Here is a 22,743-nt window from a genome sequence, read left to right as displayed (position 1 = left end):
TCCAGGTAACTCAATAGTTTTGTTAAATACATCAGTACCATGAATATGTTCTCCAGTTGTGTTCTGTGATACATAGTACACTTCTACCAGTGTGCTTAGACCTAACCCTCTGTCTTCCAGAGTCAGTACTTGTTCTATTTATTCAGCACTGCACACTGTTTTCCAAATCAAGTTTTCCATACCAATGTCTCAGCAGCATATGAGAGTAACACTGTTTATATTGTATTACCTCCTATACTGCATTTTGCATCTCTTTTAAATATTGCATTAATGTATTGCTTTTTACCATAATATGTGTATAACTGTAAGTGCTTCAAATTCATTTGCATTGTATGGATATAATTATCTCGGGAGCTTTCTGCCCAGGTCTCTGCTGAAAATGGGCTTTCCTGTAACCAAAAGACAAATCAAATAAATAAAAAAAAACACTTGATAAGCCCTACATCATCCTTCATTGTACACAATATGCAATATACTTACAGCTGCGTCTGAGGGCTGCTTGTAAGTAGGAACAAATAGGAATGGAGCTTCTGTACTTGTTTTATAACTAAAACAGAGCTTCTCGTCTTCTTTATTCTACTACAACTTGAGATTAAGGGCCCAGTGAGATGCCATCAGTGTAAGTGACTTACTATGGTGTAAGTCTGCCCTGATTCCGAAGACTTTTTCTCAGTGTAAGTGACTTACTTTGGTGTAAAGCCTGTCTATAAGCAGGCTTACACTGGGGAGCAGACTCCAAAAGACTTTCTCTTTGAGTAAGTGACTTATTGTGAGAGCAAGTCTTTTGGAATCAAGCTTTGTATATTTAAATCTGTCACTTAACAACTGTTTCTGAAGCAGTAGCCTTATTGCAACAGTAATCTTAAAATAGCCACTTCCTTTAAAAACAGAAACATATCTTTAAACCTGTTACCTACAAATACATTAGCAATGAAGTGTTGATTCAGTAATTCTTCAGATCAATGCTTGTCTTTGGCTGTTTTTAATATTGCCTCGTGCCAGAGTTCCCATGTTTCTTAGTTATCATTTTAACACTGAAATAATCATGCCTTTTATATTTAATACAACAAGTACAGAACAGCTAGCAGATCACTTGCATTATTTACAATTACAGCAGATGGTGGCTGCTTATGCAGGCCTTCATGCATTATATTATTATCATTATTAATATTCTGTAGATATGCTCATTTTATAGACAAATCCTGGTCATGCATTATAAATAGTTTCTGGCTTCTTTTCACCCTGCAGTTACACACTAGTTCTCTGGAAAAATATGTGCACATACCTTGCCAGTACATTAAACTGCATAATTTTATTGTTTGTTTGTCCCTGTGTATAATGTTTGCAGTTGTTATTGCTTTTTCACACTATTCATATTATTTACACCCCATCTCTAACAGCAACACGATTAAGGCAAATATTAATTTCAGTTTCTAGGCAACCCTTTTCTATAAACTTTACTTTTAAGAAGGTAGCATCTGCCATAAATTCTTCAGTTGTACAAGCACTACATTTAAGTCGGAGAAACAGACTTTTAACCACAGAATTAAATGTATGATTCAGATGACAGCTTTATTTGTGTAATACACTAGTATCTATGGTTGCTTTAAATGCTGCACCTGTTTCTGACATATATTCTTATCAAGGAATTATACAGATGTTCCAATATGTTGTGCTTCCTAGTTAGAAAAGGTTAGTGTTATGCAAATATTAAACAAAGGCCCATAGTTCTGATTGATTTATTCCAACTGAAGGAAAGTCATATACAATTTAGGGTAATAGCTTTGGCAAAAAGGTTATTGTTCAAAATAAAATGTATCTTCTAATTAAAGTGATATAAAGGGACATAGATAGTTACCGTGAAGCCTTTATCTTTGTACCTCTCACATATGTTAAAAATTATTTCCATTAAAAAAAAACATTTTTCAAAGTATAATCTCAGCAGGAGGGATTATAGATTCAGTATGAGCATTAAAATATGAATAATGCTCATTTTATTGGATTCTTTTTGTGTTATGTTAGATTATTTGCAACTATGGAGCACCAAAGTCATTAGCCAGCATGACTAGTTTATTATGATAATCTGTACAGTGTTTGATCTGATTTGAAAAAAAAGAAGGCTGTAAGGTAAAATGCAAATGTATTTGTTTATTTTTGCAGCACTTTGCCCCTATCTGTTGACAATCAGCCCCCTCCCAGTCAATCAGTCCATTCATTCCCCATCACCAAAATGAAGGTTGACCAGGAGGGCATCATCATCTGGAAAGCCATCATGGGTGGTTCACATTTTATTGTTTTCCCCAGCCCTAACTTGCATGCACCAGGCTAGGTGCTATAGAGGGGCATGCAGTGGGCTAGCAGTGGAAGATATCTCCTCATTTCAGCAAAGAATGCTCCCTTCAAGCAATGCTGCACCTACTCTCCCAGATGAACAGTAGTCTCTCCAGTCTTCACAAGGGAGATCACACTGCCAAGTGTGTCCCTAAGTGCACAAGAACCCCAACCATTCCCCCAGAAGGGGCAAGCAGGCCATGCCCCTTCTCTCCTCTCTCTCCCTCCTTCCCTTGTTCCTCCTGCTCCAGGGCCTGTAAATGAACCCTGATCATCTAGGTCACAGTCAAAGTTCCATGCCTCTGCACTAAACTGCCAGAAAAACACAAATCCAGTTTTAGCGCACTGCTGCTTGACAAATGATGTACCCATAAATTGAAATGGACTGGACTACAGAGGAAAGTATACTAGGGAGAGGGAATACCTAGTTTGTTTTGTGCACTGACATGGGGTAAGGATTTGTATTCTTTGATGTTGCAGACAAGGCAGCTATTTGTATTTGAGGCTAACTAGATGGGAATAACTATTTAACCATAAAGACAGAATAATTTCCTGGATACTCTACAGCTCTTAGTTTAAGCACTGAATATTACCTCATACTTAGGCTTTAAATGCACAGGTACCACCTCTAAGTGATCTTAACTCCAACTTGAGGGAAGCTTCTTCGTCTGCACCTTTCTTGCCACGTATACTCAGTCTTTAACAGTGGTGTGGAATGTACTAGTAATCTTTTTGATCAAACTAGAATCCTGCCTTGGGTTCATTTTAACTATAGTCGGTTGGCTATTATTGAGAATTTTCTTCATTGTTCTTTGGATTCTGACTTTCCATTTGTATCACAGTGTCTGACACTTCTCCAGCATTACAATCACTGTCACCTTCTGGACTCATCTTTCTCAGTGAGGGTATTGATAGTAGCATGCTCAATAAATCTATTTCTTTAGCTATTTCTCAATCTATGTATATCTATTCGATGAATTTGTGAGTACTCTCAAATGGTATGCTACTTACTGGTCTATATATAAATACTGATGCAAGTCCATACTGACTGACATCTACTTACAATATAACTGATTCAGACCACCATAGTACTTCAAAGTTAGTGCCAGAGTCATGAGTTTTTTTCCTTTATTTTTAGGTCTTGTGTCCTATTCCAATGACCATTCAGGTTCTATTTCTTGCTCTAAAGCATCTTAAAGGTACAGTAATTTCTGACATGTTCAGTATGAATTTAGGAAAATCTCATTAAGTCATGTCTATTTCTGGCTATTGTAGATGTACTGTGATTCTTACTTTTTTCAGTATCTAGCTTCATGTTGTCTGACCTTGAGACATGGCCCATATAGACTACTCACACAGATCTGACACTTATTCTTATTCAGTTTCAGACTATAATGTCTCAGTCCACCTATCAGTCTGACCAACCTCAAGACTTACTTCTGATTTTATTGACTATACTATACAGGCCTTCCACAATATGTGCTACAGCTCTGCAAAATACTTCTTCTACAGAGGAAATATTAAAGGCTAGCCTGAGAAAGGTATAGTGAAAGTACATAACTTTAAGATTTCCTCATTAGTGTTCCAGAAAACCTGATTAGGATCCAGTACAGAAAAGTATTTGGCATTAGTAATAGCTGACATAACATCTTCAGCTGTTAACAAAAGATAAGGTACACTCTTGATCACTATATTCAGATCTTGGGGATCTAAACAGATTGTGAGCTTGTCTTGATTCTCTGCTGTAGCCATACACTTAGCCTCAATCAGTTAACTCTATTTAACAATTACAAACAGATTCTCCATTCTTTTGTATCTGTGTTCTATTTTCTCCCTTAGGTTCTACTGGTACTCTTCTAGCTCCATGGAATACTATTACTTTATATGTACTTTTTTGATATGATGCTGCGGTCCTGGCAAATATCCTAGACCAGTAAATAACCCTGCATATTTTTACAAAATATAGTCACTTGAATTAGATTATGTAACTTTGTCATTAATCCACTTAGTATGCTACTTGCTACATGCTTACTTAACTATTAAAGTATTTCTAACAACAACTTTACTAAAACAAGTAAGAAATATTTTGAAAATAGTGAGAGGAATCTTGCAAAGCTGTTTTCTTTAAATTCAAGTTGGCATCTTCATGAATGTACAAATATCTCTATGCACACACACACACACACACACACACACACACACACACACACATATATATATATATATATATATATATATATATATATATATATATATACACACACACACACACACTATAATTTTTCACCATAACAAGCTATTTGTATTATTTGTATGCTAAAACAATCCAATGTATTTAGCTTATTCAGTGTATTTTCCAAATATACTTGAAATAACTTTTTTTTCTGAATCTTGAAATTTCATACTGCTGATCCACAAGGTTTGCTTTAAGTCTTAAATACGTCAGTAAACTATGTGCTGATTTACTTAAAGTGACTTCTAACTTTAAAACATAAGATAGCTTGTTGCCTAAATTCACTACAAATTTTAAAGTGCATACATTTCTCTAAAAGCCTCCTATATCCTTAATAAATACATGCATTCTCCTAAAGCTATTCAAAACGTTTTTTTTTTTTTAAATGAGCGTACCTTTCTCTAAGCAAGATTTGTAGAACTTGTGTTGCATTCATTAGATTCTAGACAAAGTCTAGCCTTAAGAGCCTATATTGTTTCTGACAATATATGCTGAGGAAAATGTAGGAGTTTGAATACAAAGAGTTTGCCAGGCTATACTGACAGCAGATCCAACACAGGTTTATATATATCCAATTGTCTGTTAAAATTGTCTAAATATTTGGCTAACTTGGCCTGTTTTACTTGATGCAATAGCTCATTCTAAGATTCAAAACCATCTATAAAATATTTCTTTAATATTCTATTTTTTGTACAGTATTCTCCAATCAGTTTGAGTCCTTTAGTTCAGTTCAGTTGATTCAAAGTTTCATATTAAGATTAATCAAATAAGGTAATACTGAGGATTATGATCAGGTCTTCAATCATAACCTGTTTATGTATTTGAGACATGTTTACCAAAAAAGTCACCATAAGGACAAAGCTCGAGAGATAAATCTTGGCATCCACTTCAAGAGCACACAATAAAAGGTTATAATAGGAAACTCTATCATAATTCTTTGTAGTGCATGGAGCTTTATCTGTTGCATGCATTACTAGTTTTAAAAAAGTTACTACTAGTCTTAAAAAAAAGAGTAAATTGCTTTACTTGCTTTAAATGCCAGTAAAGCACTTAGAGAGTACTGTCAAACTGTCAAACAGAGAGCAGCACAACTCTCATCTTATTTGCAGGGGACAGAGGATAAAATTAGAGACAATCTTTAAATATTCCTCTAATTCACTTAAATGTCAGTAAGCAGCAGGTTTTGCATCAAAATAACATTTTTCTTAACAATAAGATATATGAAACTTTAATTTTGGTAGTTTTGTCTGACAGTAGTCTTCAGTGATTTACCAGCAAATTAAAATAAATAACTAGAGACAGAGCAAAAAATATAAGACAAACTTAAGGCCAGATGAGATGCAAGTCAGCAGGCAGAAATTAATGTGTTATACTTTCTGCCACAGCTCTTTGCCAGCCAGCACTGTCCACTGATAGCCTCTAGTGCTGTTACAACTGGGTCTTGTGCTAGAGAAGTACTGAACAAGTATATCTTTTTCCTAGTTTCTGATCTTAATCATGCTGCTCCATGTACTATGAGATGTCTGATCATAACTAATTTATTACGTTTGAACACTGAATATGAAGAAATTCACCTTGTAAATGGAGCAAAGCAAACCCTAAGAGGTGAATCTTGACATCCATGAGAAAAAAACACTTACGTGGTAACAACTATATGGCCACTTTAATAATTTTTGTAGTACACGGAGCTTTTGTTGCTTCACATACTACAAGTTATAGAAAACAATGCTTGAATGTGAAGTGTTTTATAGCTTAAAGAGCTGTTAAAACATATCACAGCTACATAGGTAGTGTGTAGAAGATATGTGCCCAACTGATGAATGAAGAACTTTAAAAGCTGTTAGATGCTTTATGAAATTTTGTGTGTGTATGTCATACCTCTCATCTGTCCAGATGTCCACAGAATGTCCAGATTTTTGCCTCATATTTTGGTCTGTTACTCATTAAATTAGTGGTTTTCTAGCAAATCACTGAGGATTGAAGTCACTAAATAATAACATACATTTGAGTTTCCAACTTCATATCCTTCAGAAAATGCATTCAAACACAAATCCTGTTACTCTAGCAGCTATCTGAGATTGTAAGAGCAATATTTAAAATCTGTCCCTATTTTGGGTATTGTACCCCCATTATTTGAGGCTATTTTATCTAAGAAGTTGATAGGTACTGTGTGTGTGTGTATATGTGTGTGTGTGTGTGTGTGTGTGTATGTGTGTGTGTGTGTGTGTGTGTGTGTGTGTGTGTGTGTGTGTGTGTGTGTGTATGTGTGTGTGTGTGTGTGTGTGTGTGTGTGTGTGTGTGTGTGTGTGTGTGTGTGTGTGTGTGTGTGTGTGTATGAGACAATGAAGTGTATAATCATTTTTAAAACAGTGAAAAAACTTTTCATACAGTTCTGTGGTGGATGCTGTTTAGTTCCAGCTACAGACTACAGATTAACAGTAGTAAAAGATGCCTAAAAACATTGTAGTGCATGGAACAGCAGATTATCCTGCAAAAGAAGGAAAGAGATAAACATGTTAAAGTCTCTAGTGTAAGACCCAATATTAACAGCACTTAGAGATGCTTAACAAAAGCTTGTTCATAGGTTCATAGGTAGGTACTAGGCTATTGGCCCTAGGACCTATATAAGCCTAGCTAAAAAGGTACCCTGGCTTTTGCCACCCAAGAAAATTATTTTCCTGTGCCCCTGTCAAGCAGAGCCACAGAAGTGATCCCCGGGGTGAATTTCCTATCTCCCATCCAATCATCAAGATTTTTCTTGAAGAGGGCTAATGAGGAGCTTTGTTTAATATAGATAGGTAGTTTGTTCCAGAGTATGGAAAGTCTCTGGGACAGGAATCTATCCCTCCAGCTTGTTCTATTTATTGTTGTGACAAGGTTTAGGTCCCTAGAGTGTGTAGCTCGGAGGGATTGGGATTTCTTTAAGTGGAGCATGTCCAACAGCTCTGGGTTTGACATAGCTTTGTATGTTAGGCAGAAATCGCCTCTGAGTAGGCGATATGCAATGGAGTAAAGCTGGAGTTTTTTGAGACGGTCTTCGTAGGGCATCTGTTTGAGGCCAGTAATCCTCTTTGTGAGGTATTTCTGCTGCCTTTCCAGTTGTTGTAGATGTCTTGTGAAGTACACATGAAAAGGGGCGTTGTACTCTATAATGGGTCTAATGAGTGATGAGTAGAGGGGAACAATGACCTAATTTTTCCTGGATGAGAAACCTTTTGTGATGAGGTGTGCCTCTAAAAGGATTTCCTGACTACTGCGGCATTGTGATTATCAAAGGAGAGACTACTGTCCACCTGTGTCCCAAGGTCTCTTATCACACTTTTGGTGTTAAGTAGACTACCGCCTATGTGGTAGTTCATGGGTACAGAGGTTTTACCAAAAGGGATGACAATGCACTTTTTGGCATTGAGCTTGAGGCCATGGCTTTGACACCAGGCATCTGTCTCAGTGAGGCCCTTTTGTAGGATGTCCACATCGTTAGGATTTCGATTATGGCTCCTAGTTTGCAGTCATCTGCGAACTTCATTAGCCAAAGACCTTCTGTGTTAGCCTGTACTTCAGAGAAGTAGATACCAAGCAGGAGAGGACCCAGGACTGAACCCTGTGGTACTCCACTTGTCACTGGTCTGAAGTCGGATTTGGAGTCTGCTACTTTCACAGTGTGGATTGCACTGTTAGGATTGGCTCTCACACCAGAGACTAACAGCAGACAGTGCCTGCTGACAAAGAACTGCAGCTGAAGATAAAACAGATTTTAAAGCCTATTAGATACCATGCTCTGATATGCTTATAAACAGTGGGGCAGAATGAAGTATTTGACAGCTTTTAAAGCTTTTATTTCATCACAGGGGAGCTTCATTTTAGTCTGCTCTCTGATTAGCAGTATTAAGTGCTTTACCAGCTTTCAAAGGTTTTAAGACCCAATAAAACACTTCATACGCCTATCCTTTTTTCTGTAGGTGGTAATACATAGATCCGATAAAGCTGTACTGCAAAGAATTATGATCATGTCTCCATTCATAATCAGCCTTCTGTGTTCTCAATATGGATGCCAAAATGCACCTCTTGTACTTTTCTCTCAGGGTGAATTTCTTGGTATCAGTTTATCAAACACATAATAAGCTGGTTATGAATGGAGATGAGTTCATAATCCTCCACATTAAACACCTTCCTTATGTAAGAAAGGTACTTAACAAAGTTGTCTTTTAACCAAATTCAGCACATAACTGTGGAGTTCTATACACAACATGTTTTACTTGCTTTATTTACCCCAATCAAGTGATCTACTGGTCATCAAGTGAAGTTTCAACATTTTCAATTAATTCATAAGTGCCATGTTTCACTAACCATAGTTATTTTTGATAAAGAATCATGTGTACTCACTCTAATCTCATTAAATCACATGCATATCTGCCTGCAAAGTACACTTAACAATTCTAATTTAATTAATACTAATCTGCATAATGGTATTAAAACCTCACTATTTTAAGCTAATAAATGATAAAATACATAAAAATATCATATTGCATTACTAATGGCAATTAATTTGCATTTAAATTTATGTCAGTCAATGGTCTTAACTCCTTAACAGTAATTGTATTAAATATTCTTTCTCTACCAATATCATAAATTCATTTTTTATTATTCTGCTCATGAGCATAATTCCAGACTTTTTTCACATTGCTTTTCAGTGTTTCCCTTCAGCTTCTTTCTACATTTCTATATTATATACCATCTCCACATGAAAACCTTTTGTATCCCTTTTTATTACATGCAGCTTGCCCTGTCTTCAAATCATCAGCATAATGTTCATCAGGATGGAAAATAATTAAGTGCCTATTATGTAAGTGAAAAGCTTCTTATATATTATTTATACATTATGAATTGTGTAGAACATATCCATTGAATATATGTAAACAATTCCAGTCATTCAAATACTGTAATACATAAAGTGCAGTGATTACACACTGAATTTGGGAAGAATGCAAACGTAAGTACCTTTCTGATGTAAGAAATGTACTTAAAGTTTGCTAAACACCACTCAGTTCTGTTAACCTCTAGTTGTGTGCTGGAGCACAAACAGTGGACTCCACAAAACAGCATCAGGATGCTCAAACAAACCTAACTACTGTAATACATTGGATTGACATATTTCTTTTTTGTGTGTGCATTACAGCTTTTAATGCTGTTACAGAATCAGATACACTTCACTGTAAAACACAATATGTTCCACAGTTTCCCTCTCTCTCTCTGTACCTTGTACACTGGAACAGCTAAATATGCATGTACTACAAAGACTTGTATATCAGCATTAATTGCATTACAACTTCCAAAGTTGTAAAACATTTGGTTCTCTGGCACTTTTTTCTTTGTCTCTATAACTGGTAGTACATGGAACAGGTAAAGATCTGACAGAACCCACACTGTAAAATAGCTGACTCCAAATCCAGCTCCAGACAAGTGACAAGTGGATTACCTCAGGGTTCAGTCCTGGGACTGCGCTTGTTTGGCATCTACTTCTCTGAAGTACAGGCCAACACTTAGGGACTCTGGCTAACAAAGTTCGCAGATGACTACAAACTGGGAGCCATTATCTAATCCCCAAATGATGTGGATATTCTACAAAGGGGCCTTACAGAAACAGATGCTTGGTGCCAGAGCCATGGGCTCAAGCTTAATGCCAAGAAATGTATGTTATCCCCTTTGGGAAAAAACATGTACCCATGAATTACCATATAGGTGGCAGTACACTAAACACCGAAAGTGTGATAAGAGACTTAGGGACACAGGTGGACAGTGGTCTCACCTTCGATAACCACATTGCCACAACAGTCAGGAAATCCTTCTATGTGGCACACCTCATCACTAAGGGCTTTTCATACAGAAAAAAGGAGGACATCGTCCCACTGTACTCATCCCTCATTAGACCCATTACAGAATACAATGCCCCATTTGGTATGTACCTCTCAAGACATCTGCAACAACTGGAAAGGCCGCAGAAATACCTCACTAAAAGAATCACAGGCCTAAAGCAGATACCCTATGCTGACTGTTTAAAAAACCTCCACCTATACTCTGTCGCATATCGTCTACTCAGACGTGATCTCTGCTTAACATACAGGGCCATGTCAAACCCAGAGCTGTTGGACATGCTACACTTAAAGAAATCCCAATCTCTCAGAAATACACGCTCCAGGGATCTAAACTTTGTCATCACAATGAACAAAACATGCTGGAGGGATAGGTTCCTGACCCAGAGACTCCCCAAACTCTGGAATAGGCTGCCCATACATGTCAAGCAGAGCGCCTCTTTGGCCCTCTTCAAAAGGAACCTTGATGATTGGATGGGAGATGGAAAATTCACCCCAGGGATCAAGTCAGTCACCCTGCTAGACAGGGGTCCAGAGAAATATATACTGTGGGAAGAAATAGCCAGGGAATTGTTATGGCTAGGCTTGAATAGGCCCTAGGGCCGATAGCCTAGTACCAGCCTATAAAACCTGTGAACCTATCTGTGTATCATAAAGAATTCTGGTTGGGTCTGTCAATCAAGTAGTTATATGTTCTTGAAATGTATGCCTAGATTCACCTCTCAAACTTCACTTTGGTCCACTGTTGGGGTGAAGTTTTTGACATCTATTTCTCAAACATATAACAACTTGGTTATGACCAAATCATAATCCTCTATACTTCATACAATTAATATCATAATGTTGTGTAAAAACAGTAATCTCCTCAAATATTGTGAGAGCATTGAATCCTTTACCATTTTAAACATATTATCTAAAGTAAAAATGTATTTTTCACAGAGGAAATGGAGTTTTCAAAATGTTCAGAATCCATATGCAATCTTCTGAGTTTCTAAGCCTATCAAACTGTAGCTCTACTCCTTTAACAGTATCTTACAATATATACCCAGGACTGCGTGAATGCAGAAAGAATTCATAGTGGGACAAACATTATAATATCAGTGCCCAGCCAATGAAACAGCTATCCTTAATTTGCAAGTAGAAGGAATTCACTTTCTAAGTATTTTATCCTAATATAATTTAATGTTGCTCATTGTTCAAACAATACTTGTTTTGTACAGCATCATGCAGTCATTTGCAATAGTTTGTAATCAGTTGTAATTAATATCTACAATTAATTCCGGCTTGCCATGTAAAAAACACAAACATGCAAAACAAAATGAAACTTTGATGCTGATGGTCTTTAGATGCTATTAGATCATGTAATACTTGTTTGTGTTAAACTACAGGTTAAATGTGTATTGCTTTACCATGAGTCATGTGACAAACATGTTACAATAACTAGTTATTTGTTTTCCATTTCTCTGACTTCTTGGCATAGACTAGGTGACTTGAAAAACTTGAATAACAGAAATAATATGTGGACACAGTTGCATATATCATAGCTAATGACTACATTTCAGCATAAGTAGACACCCACACACACACTTAATATAGATCCACCCATCTAATAGACATGGTCACTGTACGTGTTTTCTATTCACAGTGTGATCACTTATAAAATCCCTTAAGCCACTTCATCTATGCCAAGAAAGGGAATTTGAACAACAACAAAATATTACATCTTCTGTAACTTTCTAAATCTGTAGCTCAGTGAAAGCCTATTTAAATTTCAAATAAATACGTGTGATATGATGCATCATCCATGAAATAATATAGGTAAAGTTAAAACATTTCACTTAGCTTTGCTTTTCAGTGCTCTGCTCAGGCATTAGTGTTAGTTTTCTGATGCAAAGAAATGTTTTATAGGTGATATAAAATTATGCAGTAATGGCATTTTCTATGTATCCTCTTTGCTAGTTCACTTTAACAGTTTCCAGTTATGCAGTACTGGCATTTTCTATGTATCCTCTTTGCTAGTTCACTTTAACAGTTTCCAGTTATGCAGTACTGGCATTTTCTATGTATCCTCTTTGCTAGTTCACTTTAACAGTTTCCAGTTATGCAGTACTGACATTTTCTATGTATCCTCTTTGCTAGTTCACTTTAACAGTTTCCAGTTATGCAGTACTGGCATTTTCTATGTATCCTCTTTGCTAGTTCACTTTAACAGTTTCCAGTTATGCAGTACTGGCATTTTCTATGTATCCTCTTTGCTAGTTCACTTTAACAGTTTCCAGTTATGCAGTACTGGCATTTTCTATGTATCCTCTTTGCTAGTTCACTTTAACAGTTTCCAGTTATGCAGTACTGGCATTTTCTATGTATCCTCTTTGCTAGTTCACTTTAACAGTTTCCAGTTATGCAGTACTGGCATTTTCTATGTATCCTCTTTGCTAGTTCACTTTAACAGTTTCCAGTTATGCAGTACTGGCATTTTCTATGTATCCTCTTTGCTAGTTCACTTTAACAGTTTCCAGTTATGCAGTACTGACATTTTCTATGTATCCTCTTTGCTAGTTCACTTTAACAGTTTCCAGTTATGCAGTACTGGCATTTTCTATGTATCCTCTTTGCTAGTTCACTTTAACAGTTTCCAGTTATGCAGTACTGACATTTTCTATGTATCCTCTTTGCTAGTTCACTTTAACAGTTTCCAGTTATGCAGTACTGACATTTTCTATGTATCCTCTTTGCTAGTTCACTTTAACAGTTTCCAGTTATGCAGTACTGGCATTTTCTATTTATCCTCTTTGCTAGTTCACTTTAACAGTTTCCAGTTATGCAGTACTGGCATTTTCTATGTATCCTCTTTGCTAGTTCACTTTAACAGTTTCCAGTTATGCAGTACTGACATTTTCTATGTATCCTCTTTGCTAGTTCACTTTAACAGTTTCCAGTTATGCAGTACTGGCATTTTCTATGTATCCTCTTTGCTAGTTCACTTTAACAGTTTCCAGTTATGCAGTACTGACATTTTCTATGTATCCTCTTTGCTAGTTCACTTTAACAGTTTCCAGTTATGCAGTACTGGCATTTTCTATGCATCCTCTTTGCTAGTTCACTTTAACAGTTTCCAGTTATGCAGTACTGGCATTTTCTATGTATCCTCTTTGCTAGTTCACTTTAACAGTTTCCAGTTATGCAGTACTGGCATTTTCTATGTATCCTCTTTGCTAGTTCACTTTAACAGTTTCCAGCAAAAATGAGCATCTACTGTCTTTGGAGGCACATTCTCATTTGGACTACGCAGTGCAAATTAGAATTATGGAATCATACAAGGCAAATATGCCCAGTGGCCATTTACATCCTATCCCTTCTTAGACCTTGCCTCCTTTTTCAAGGATCAATAGATCACTGATACTAGACATGTATTTGTAGGTACCCATCCAGTTGTTTAACTCCTTCCTGAAGGCAGAAAGTAAATTGCATTGCTTAATTTGAAGTGAAAGTCTGTCCACAGAAGGGGTAAGTATTGCATGAAAAATCTGTCTCTCTACCGTCCTTTTTTTTTTTTTTTTGCCGAAGATTTCACAGAGCACCTTATGAAATGTGTATTGTCTGGCTTCCTAACAATCTGTAGTAGCCATGATTTGCTTCAATATTTGGACTGTTAGCAGTTCACAGGTAAGTGTAGACTAGTGATGGCACCAGTGAAACAAGAAGCAATGCCTAAAACCCTGCTCAATTAAGCAGGCAGGAAGTGGCAAGAGAAAAATATCTAACATGGTAACAAGATGTTTACATGCATAAAAGCACACATCAGTTTATCTGGTACACTAGTTGACAGCACAACTTGTTGGTCAGCTTATCATGGAAGATAAAACATGGATGTATCATTTGTTTTTGTAATACCCCAGCCAACTCTAGCAGGTGTAGGCTTGAATTCAACCAGACAAAAGGCATTGTTTTTGCTGGATCAAAAGAGGGAGCTAATGTTTCCACAAATTATGCTGTGCAGCTGTTCCAGTTCTGTTTCCACACCCTTCAGCCGCAAGTGCTAAGAATATAAATTCCTCAATTTTTCTCGCAGACAATAGAAGCTCAGTGTAAACACAGACAACTAGCACACAAGGCAGGGGCACTGAAGACATGTTTCAATTACAACAAATGTTTTGCAAGCAATGCCATCCTTGCCAATATTCAGAGATAACTATGCTGTGGGCAGAGGATAGACTGAATGTGGAGCATTTCATTGCAGCAACTATCAAGCCGTAGTTGCAGCAGCTCTATTATAGTTTGTATTTTTGTTTAGCTTTTGTTAACTTGGCTAGTGGGCTGATCTGTAACTCAGTCTTTCCAGCCATGAACCAGGGTAAAGGCAACAGATAAAAACAGACTCACACAACAAAGAGATAACATAGCTAGATAGAGATATATCAACAAGAAGAGCACGCTTGTGAAAAAAGAAATATTTAATGGCCAAAGATAATCTAATACAGGAATGCAAACTGGTTTCAGTGCAGTTTCCTCGGTGTAACAAATCTAAAAAAATCATGTTTAGAACCAATTAAATATCATTTCTGTTCAAAACACAAAATAACACCACTCCAAGAATTGCTTGTTAACAATTAAATTCATAACACATGAACCATCACTAATAAAAAGAGAGAAAAATTATAATGGGAATTAATGCCAAAAATTTTTGTGCTAAAAAATATGTAATGTGATACGCAAATAATATACAATATAATATGCAAAATAAAATAATATTCATTTAATCCTGCTCCAGTTCTAATTATCCATATTTTCTCTTTTTTTCTAACATGCACATTATATACTGCTACTTGCCACATGACTTACTGTATCAATATCTGTAAATGTAAACTGTGCACTTGAGTGAACAATGTTATGTCTATAAAAACATTTACACATCACACAGTTTCTCTACAGACAAAAATTTCATGCAAACAAGGTTGTCAAGAAGATACACACTGCATGCACCACACATAGTGTCCATCACACAAAGACCAACTTAAGCTGAGGCACTAAAAAGCAATCTTCCCAAACCTCAAAGACCTCCTAAGTATATAAAAGGCAATGCCTATCCCCATCAATCTCTAAAGAAACTTATCAAAAGCAAAGCCAAATATCACATATATGCCTACACCCAGTGGAACCCCAAGAGCAAAGCCCATAAGGCAAGCCAACACATTACTCAGGACTCTTGTCATAGGGGACTCCATTGTACGACACATAGATGTCCCATTCACCAGACTGAACAAGAAGATAATAGTTAGTTGTTTATCTGGAGCCAGGATATGCCAAGTTATGCACACACTCAAATCACTACACTATAAGTACCATAAGATTCTATCACTGCCCATGTGGGCATTAATGATGTATGACATACTTCCCAACACAATATAAAAAGAGAGATATTGTTGATCTCTCTGCATATGTGTCTCATAATTATATGTGCCTTGCACTGAGCAGCATTCTACCTTCACCAAGGCTGATGCCACAGTATGAACAAAAGGTGATTAACTTCAATAATTGGCTTAGTTTCTGGTGCCTTTCCACGGAGAATTCAATATTTGTCAGCATGGGAGGACAAGGATGGTCTGCATCTGTCTCCCCTAGACTTCTGAATATTGGCTAAAATTTTATCCACCCCCTTAGAGCCTTTTATAGACAATGCCAAATTAGCAAACCTATCGACATAGCAAATAAAACCCAAAGAAACCTAAAGGCATCACTGCTCAGTGCTAGAAGCCTAAACAAGAAACTTCACACCCTACAAGCTCTCCTCACTCTGGAGAATATAGACATCCATGCCGTTACCAAGATGTGATTTAAATCCACAGAAGCTTCGGTACCTTCCACACATTTAGACCATTAGCTGCACAGATAGGGACAAAATGTGGAGGCACCTCAATTTATATTAACATCAAGCTTAAGTCTATGTTGGTTAAACCGGACAATGCCCTGGAATTTATCCACATGCAAATCACCATAGACAAAGTCCTATACCATATCCTAGCAAGCTATAGGTCACCCTGGAAAAAAATCCCATATCTTGTACCTAGACCTACAGGAGGCACTCATCATTAAACCTAATACCCTATTCATAGGAGACTTTAACTACCCCTTCTTACACTGGGAAACATACACTGCTTTATATTCGCAGGCACAATAATTCCTGAACTTTATTAACACAAATATCCTTGACCAGATAGTGTGCATACTTACTAGAGGTTCAAACATACTGGACCTGGTACTTACCAATATGGGAGAGCACTGTAACCCCCTGCCCCAGTGTCACATTCTCACTGGTGAGGTCGAACCACAAAGCTATTTCTTTCTTAATAAAAATCAGCTGAGTAACCCCAGCAAACTCTGTAACAGTTAAGAACTATTCCAAAGCAAACTATATCATGTTAAGTGAGAGTCAACATTCTACCTCTCCCAGCCTTCATTTCACAGCAACCTATGTACAATGATGTAAATGGCTGTACAGACACTGCTGTATCTACTAGACATAAGCTCAAAACAAACTCTAAAAACAAACCACACTAGTGGAATCCTGACCTAAATAAGGTATATTACAAAAGGAAAAAAGTCACAGCTAAAATCAGGAAGAGCAACTCCCATAATGACAGGAGCTCTCTAGTTAAATTAAACAGGAAACTAAGAGAACTAATTAAGTCCAAAAAGGCCAATTACAAGTCAAGATAACCTCACAGTTGGAAGACAGCCACAAAGCCATCTACAGCTATGTCTGAAACCTCAAAGGCAGCGCACACCAGTGTGCCGAAGTGATTGTCAACAGTTACACCATCACTTGAGCACAATAACATAGCAAATTTGCTGGCTGACAAATTTAGCTCAAACTTCACCCCCACACACTCCCCCTCTTCCTGCTCATGAAATACCTTATAGCTTAACCCCCCCCCCAACTATTAACAAGGAGCAGGTCTTGGTGGCACTCACTAAGGCCAAAAAAAACAGCCTCAGTGGGCCCCGACAATATCCCGGTATGCCACCTAAATAGCTTAAAACATGACTTATCAGAACCACTTGAATCACTTTTCAACTATAGCCTCAAAACAGGATTTGTACTTCAAGAATGGAAGACTGAATGGTTAACCCACTTCACAAGAGTACACCATCAACTGACCCCAGAAACTACAAGCCTATTAGTCTGACTAGTCTGATAAGCAAAGCAATGGAATAAATTATAATGGAAAAGATCAATAGAGACATAGGCAGCCTTTGGACACTGGACCCAACCCAGTTTGGCTTTGTCAAGGGAAAGTCATGCTTAGTAAACTAGGTGGACTTCTTTGGCAAAGTCACCAAAGCAATGGATGAGGGGGAAATGGTGCATACTGCCTACCTGGACCTAGCTAAGGTGTTTGATACAATATCCCACTTGGGTATAGTTGACAAACTCACCTAACTTGGCATAAATCCCTGCATAACTAAGTGGACTGACAATTGGCTCACAGACATGATCTAGGAAGTCAGGATTGGTGTTACCACTTCCACTAAGAGAACAGTCACCAGTGGGGTACCTCAGGGCTCTGTGGCGGGATTGTTCCTGTTTGGCATCTACTTCTTCTAGGTAAATGTTAATGTCAAGGAAGTTTGGCTAACCAAGTTCACAGATGACTGCAAATTGAGAGCTATCACAGATCCCCCCCCCCCCCATGACACAAATATCTTACAAGAGGGTCTGACACAGTCAAATGACTAGTGCCAAAGTCATGAACTAAAATTCAATGATGTATGCTGGGACCACTCCTATTTGACATCTACTTCTCAGAGGTAAAGGCTAATATCAATGGTCTTTGGCTGACCAAGTTCTCAGATTACAGGAAAATACTGGAAGCTAACATAGACTCCCCCCATGACAACAAACATCTTACAAGATGGTCTAACATAGACAAATAACCGGTGCCAAAGCCAAGGACTAAAATGCAATGTCAAGAAATCCATTACAGTGTCTTTTGGGAATACTACCACCTAGGTTAAGTACTCCATTGATAAGACAGCCCTAAGAGTTGCTATGATAGTCAAGGATCTGGGAACATATGTATATACTAATCTAGCCTTTGACCAACATGTGGCCAAGGTAGTAAATCATTCTATGTTGTCCAACTTATAAGTAAGGGCATAGCATCCAGGTCCAAGGAAATCACAGTGTCACTTTATTTGACACTTATTAAACCCATCATTGAGTATAATACCCCCCTCACCATGTACCTGACCAGACACTTGCAACAGTTGGAATGCCCACAAAGGTTCCTTACCAGAAAAATCCAGGGTATGAACACATCGTCCTGTACAGATAGCCTTAAAGTCCTGTCTCTACACTCTGTCTCCTACAGGTTAACTGCCAGGTGATCTATGCCTTGCATACAAGTCATCTGCATGTCCAAGTCTAATAGACTTTTTGCACAGCAATAATGCGAACAGCATCAGAAACACTAGATCCAAGGATTTAAATTTTACTTGTGACATAAATAAGATATGTTGATAAGACAGATATGTGTCTCAGAGGACTCCCATTCTCTGGAACAGGTTCCCCATCCATGTGAAGCAGAGTTAATCCCTAATCCTATTTAAGCATAACCCTCACCAATGGATGGGAAATCAGAAATTCACCCCATGTCTCTGATAGACACAGGCAGAGGCAGTCAGTAATGCCCAAACTAACATACCCCCCATATAACCTCTAGAAACTTCCTATTTAACATACCACCTCCTAATAAAGGCCCATGATACAAAGGGACACAATTGGGTTGGATTGCACAGCTAGGCTTATAAGGGCCCTAGGGGTCACTAGCCTAGTATATATCTATGTGCCTATGAACCAATGAACACCTGTTTTTTTTTTTTTTCTACATACAACTTTTATCACTGGTATGTGCTGAAATTCTTTCCTTCAAAATACGTGTATTCCACCCCACATAAAATGTGTCAGAAAAGCATTTTGCTAAGGAGAGAGGAAATCTAGAATTACGTGTGATGAGTGTCTTAATATATATTGTATTATGCAAATCTGAAATAGCAAAAAATTGTGTTTAAAATATATTGGCAATGAATACAATTGCCACAAGACTTACTAGCACTCAATCCAGTAGTTTAGTATATGATGGTTTTGAGGGTACTGCTGTTTTGCAATGGTTAAAAATTTGTAATAGTTTTGTGTTTCTCATGTAACCAAATTTATATGTGTTATCACAACACATAAAAATCAAAATAAAAATGAGTTGAATGGTAGGAGAAAGCTGAAATAAGCAAATATGAATAACGTAATGCTAAAGCAACTAAAAACTTTAATATGGTAAGCGCTTTCAGTGGTAAAAATATTCCACCTTCTTCAGACCATCACATAGGTATCACAACACATAGGTATTAAGCAAGATGCAATGTTTATTAATTAATAATTTAACCAGAAACTTGATCTCCTTATCTGTTACGATGCCAAATAGTTTAGCAGAGGAAAGTCATTCAATAATACTGCTGCCTGAAGCTGATCTTAAAAAGCCAGACTTATCGTTGGGTGGGATTTTAAAAGAAGAAAGTAGGTATATTTGTCAGGATACTTGGACAGTCTGGAGGTTCCACAGTGACCTGCCACTTTGTTTATAATGTAAAAAGAAGAGGTCTAAGTGCAAAGCCTATGAAACATGCAGTGGAAATGACAAAGGAGAAAATGCATTTGTTCACCTTATACACAGATTTTGGCCTTCAGAAAAGATGGAAAACCACCAGAAGGTAACAAAAGACAATCTCAGCCTGTCCAAGAAGAGATGATGCCTTGTGGTGTTGCAAGTAAGCCCAGTACAAAGGAACTGTGTCACTTGGAGGAGAACAGTATTAATTCTGTATTCTGGCTTTAAAATGAAGCCTGAACAGAGATAAGACGAGATTATCTTTTAAATATTTTAGCAGTAAAAACTGGGCATATTTTTCTAGAATTCTTTGAGATGAGGTACAGATAGCACTGGGTATGAGGTTGCAGAAACTTAGTTATAATCACCTTTGCAGAATGGGATCACTGCAGCAGATTTTTTCTGTCAGAACATGCCTTTCCAAGGCATTGCAATTTACCAAGACTGTTATGGGATACCAAATGCCAGAGGCCACTGACCTAGGGAAATAAAGTGAAAAATTAACAGTGGTGGCTAATTTTAATGAATGTCTAGAGCAAAGCTGAAGAAGACAAACAATATGCAAAGCATCACAACTTGCACTACAAAGCAGGCTATCTTGATAGTAGAGAAAGGCATTTCTTTTGGAAGAATTGCTGAGACAAAACAGCTACATTTTGCAAATACTTTAAAAGGAAGACATTGCTGTAATAGATTATTCTGACCATTGTTTTCCAGGGCTGGAGCATCTGATTAATTCCTTGTAACAAGATTTAGGTTTGTTAAAATATTTGAATTGCTTTATGAAATAGGCTTTGTTACTACTATCATGCATTTTTGTCTTGTTCCAAGTCTCTGTACTGAGCCAGGGAGATACTTGATTTGACTCTGGATGCAGTTTCCACAATTTACTTTTAGTTGATGTAGATTTGATGACTGTGTGAGGATCCAGGCCATAGCTATTCTCCTCACCTCAATGGTAAATAAGACCACGGATCCAAAAACACAAAATAATTGACTGCATTGTTGAAACCAGTCAACACTCTTGAAAGCTGAATTAAACAGAGCTTCAACAAAGTTATTCATGTTGCAGGTACATAAATACAGATGGGATCCATGACCTTAGCTGGGAGCAAAACTGGGTAGATGGTTACTGAAACTATAAGGAATCACTCCAGCTACAATAAGGTTAACTGAATCCAGCCTAGAATGTTAGAAGTTACTGGCAACTTACTTATCTAGGTGGTTAACTGTAAAACTAGGACTGGACCAAAGAGTTTTATTACGATGTGGAGGTAATAAACAGTGATGTCACCCATGATGTTGTTACTCATCCATCAGTACAAAGAGTTTTATTACGATGTGGAGGTAATAATCAAACAGTGATGTCACCCATGATGTTGTTACTCATCCATCAGTACAAAGAGTTTTATTACGATGTGGAGGTAATAATCAAACAGTGATGTCACCCATGATGTTGTTACTCATCCATCAGTACAAAGAGTTTTATTACGATGTGGAGGTAATAATCAAACAGTGATGTCACCCATGATGTTGTTACTCATCCATCAGTACAAAGAGTTTTATTACGATGTGGAGGTAATAATCAAACAGTGGTGTCACCCATGATGTTGTTACTCATCCATCAGTACAAAGAGTTTTATTACGATGTGGAGGTAATAATCAAACAGTGATGTCACCCATGATGTTGTTACTCATCCATCAGTACAAAGAGTTTTATTACGATGTGGAGGTAATACTCAAACAGTGATGTCACCCATGATGTTGTTACTCATCCATCAGTACAAAGAGTTTTATTACGATGTGGAGGTAATAATCAAACAGTGATGTCACCCATGATGTTGTTACTCATCCATCAGTACAAAGAGTTTTATTACGATGTGGAGGTAATAATCAAACAGTGATGTCACCCATGATGTTGTTACTCATCCATCAGTACAAAGAGATTTTCAGTGTGAATGGGAGAGTTTTGGGGGCACATAAATACATGCAATGATAGCAGTTTTTGTTAGAAATTATTTGCATTGTAATGACCATTAAGTTTCATTAACTAATTCACACTCTCCTGTAGATACAGAGGGCATTTTATAGTGTCATAAAAAAAGATTGGTACAGCACTACCTCCTTTATGCCCTTTCATGTTCCCTGTCTTATCAATTTAGTTTATTTATTTTTATTTGTTAATCTGTTAGGTAAGCTGGTCCAAGTTAATTTTTCAGTCACAAACAACAAATCAAATTGTACAAAGTAATAGAACTGGTAGTATGATACAGATGGGTAATATAAACAGAAAGCGTAGAACCAGAAATGGACAATTTTAAGAAATAAAATCTAAGCAGCAGGGGGTTATGTACAAGGCATGCTGAATATTTAATATATGATGTATGCAAAAATAATATGCTTATTTCTTTTAATTACCTATTTATTTTTTTACATCCTTTGGTAACCAGGAAAGTCAAACTGAGTAAATGGCCTCTTTTCAGCGGAGACCTGGTGAGAAAAGCTCTACAACAGATTCAAAAACTTTTAAACAGTAGTTGATGAGTAATTATACACAAGGGGGAGAATAGCCCTGCAACAGATTAAATATTTTATGATGAGAGGGGAAGAAAGGATCTACAAAACATACACAAACATATTTTACAAT

This window comes from Protopterus annectens, chromosome 13.part0, assembly GCF_019279795.1.
Source record: "Protopterus annectens isolate FY-2018-M chromosome 13.part0, PAN1.0, whole genome shotgun sequence".
Taxonomy (NCBI): Eukaryota; Metazoa; Chordata; order Ceratodontiformes; family Protopteridae; genus Protopterus; species Protopterus annectens.
Note: the sequence above shows the minus strand (reverse complement) of the source record.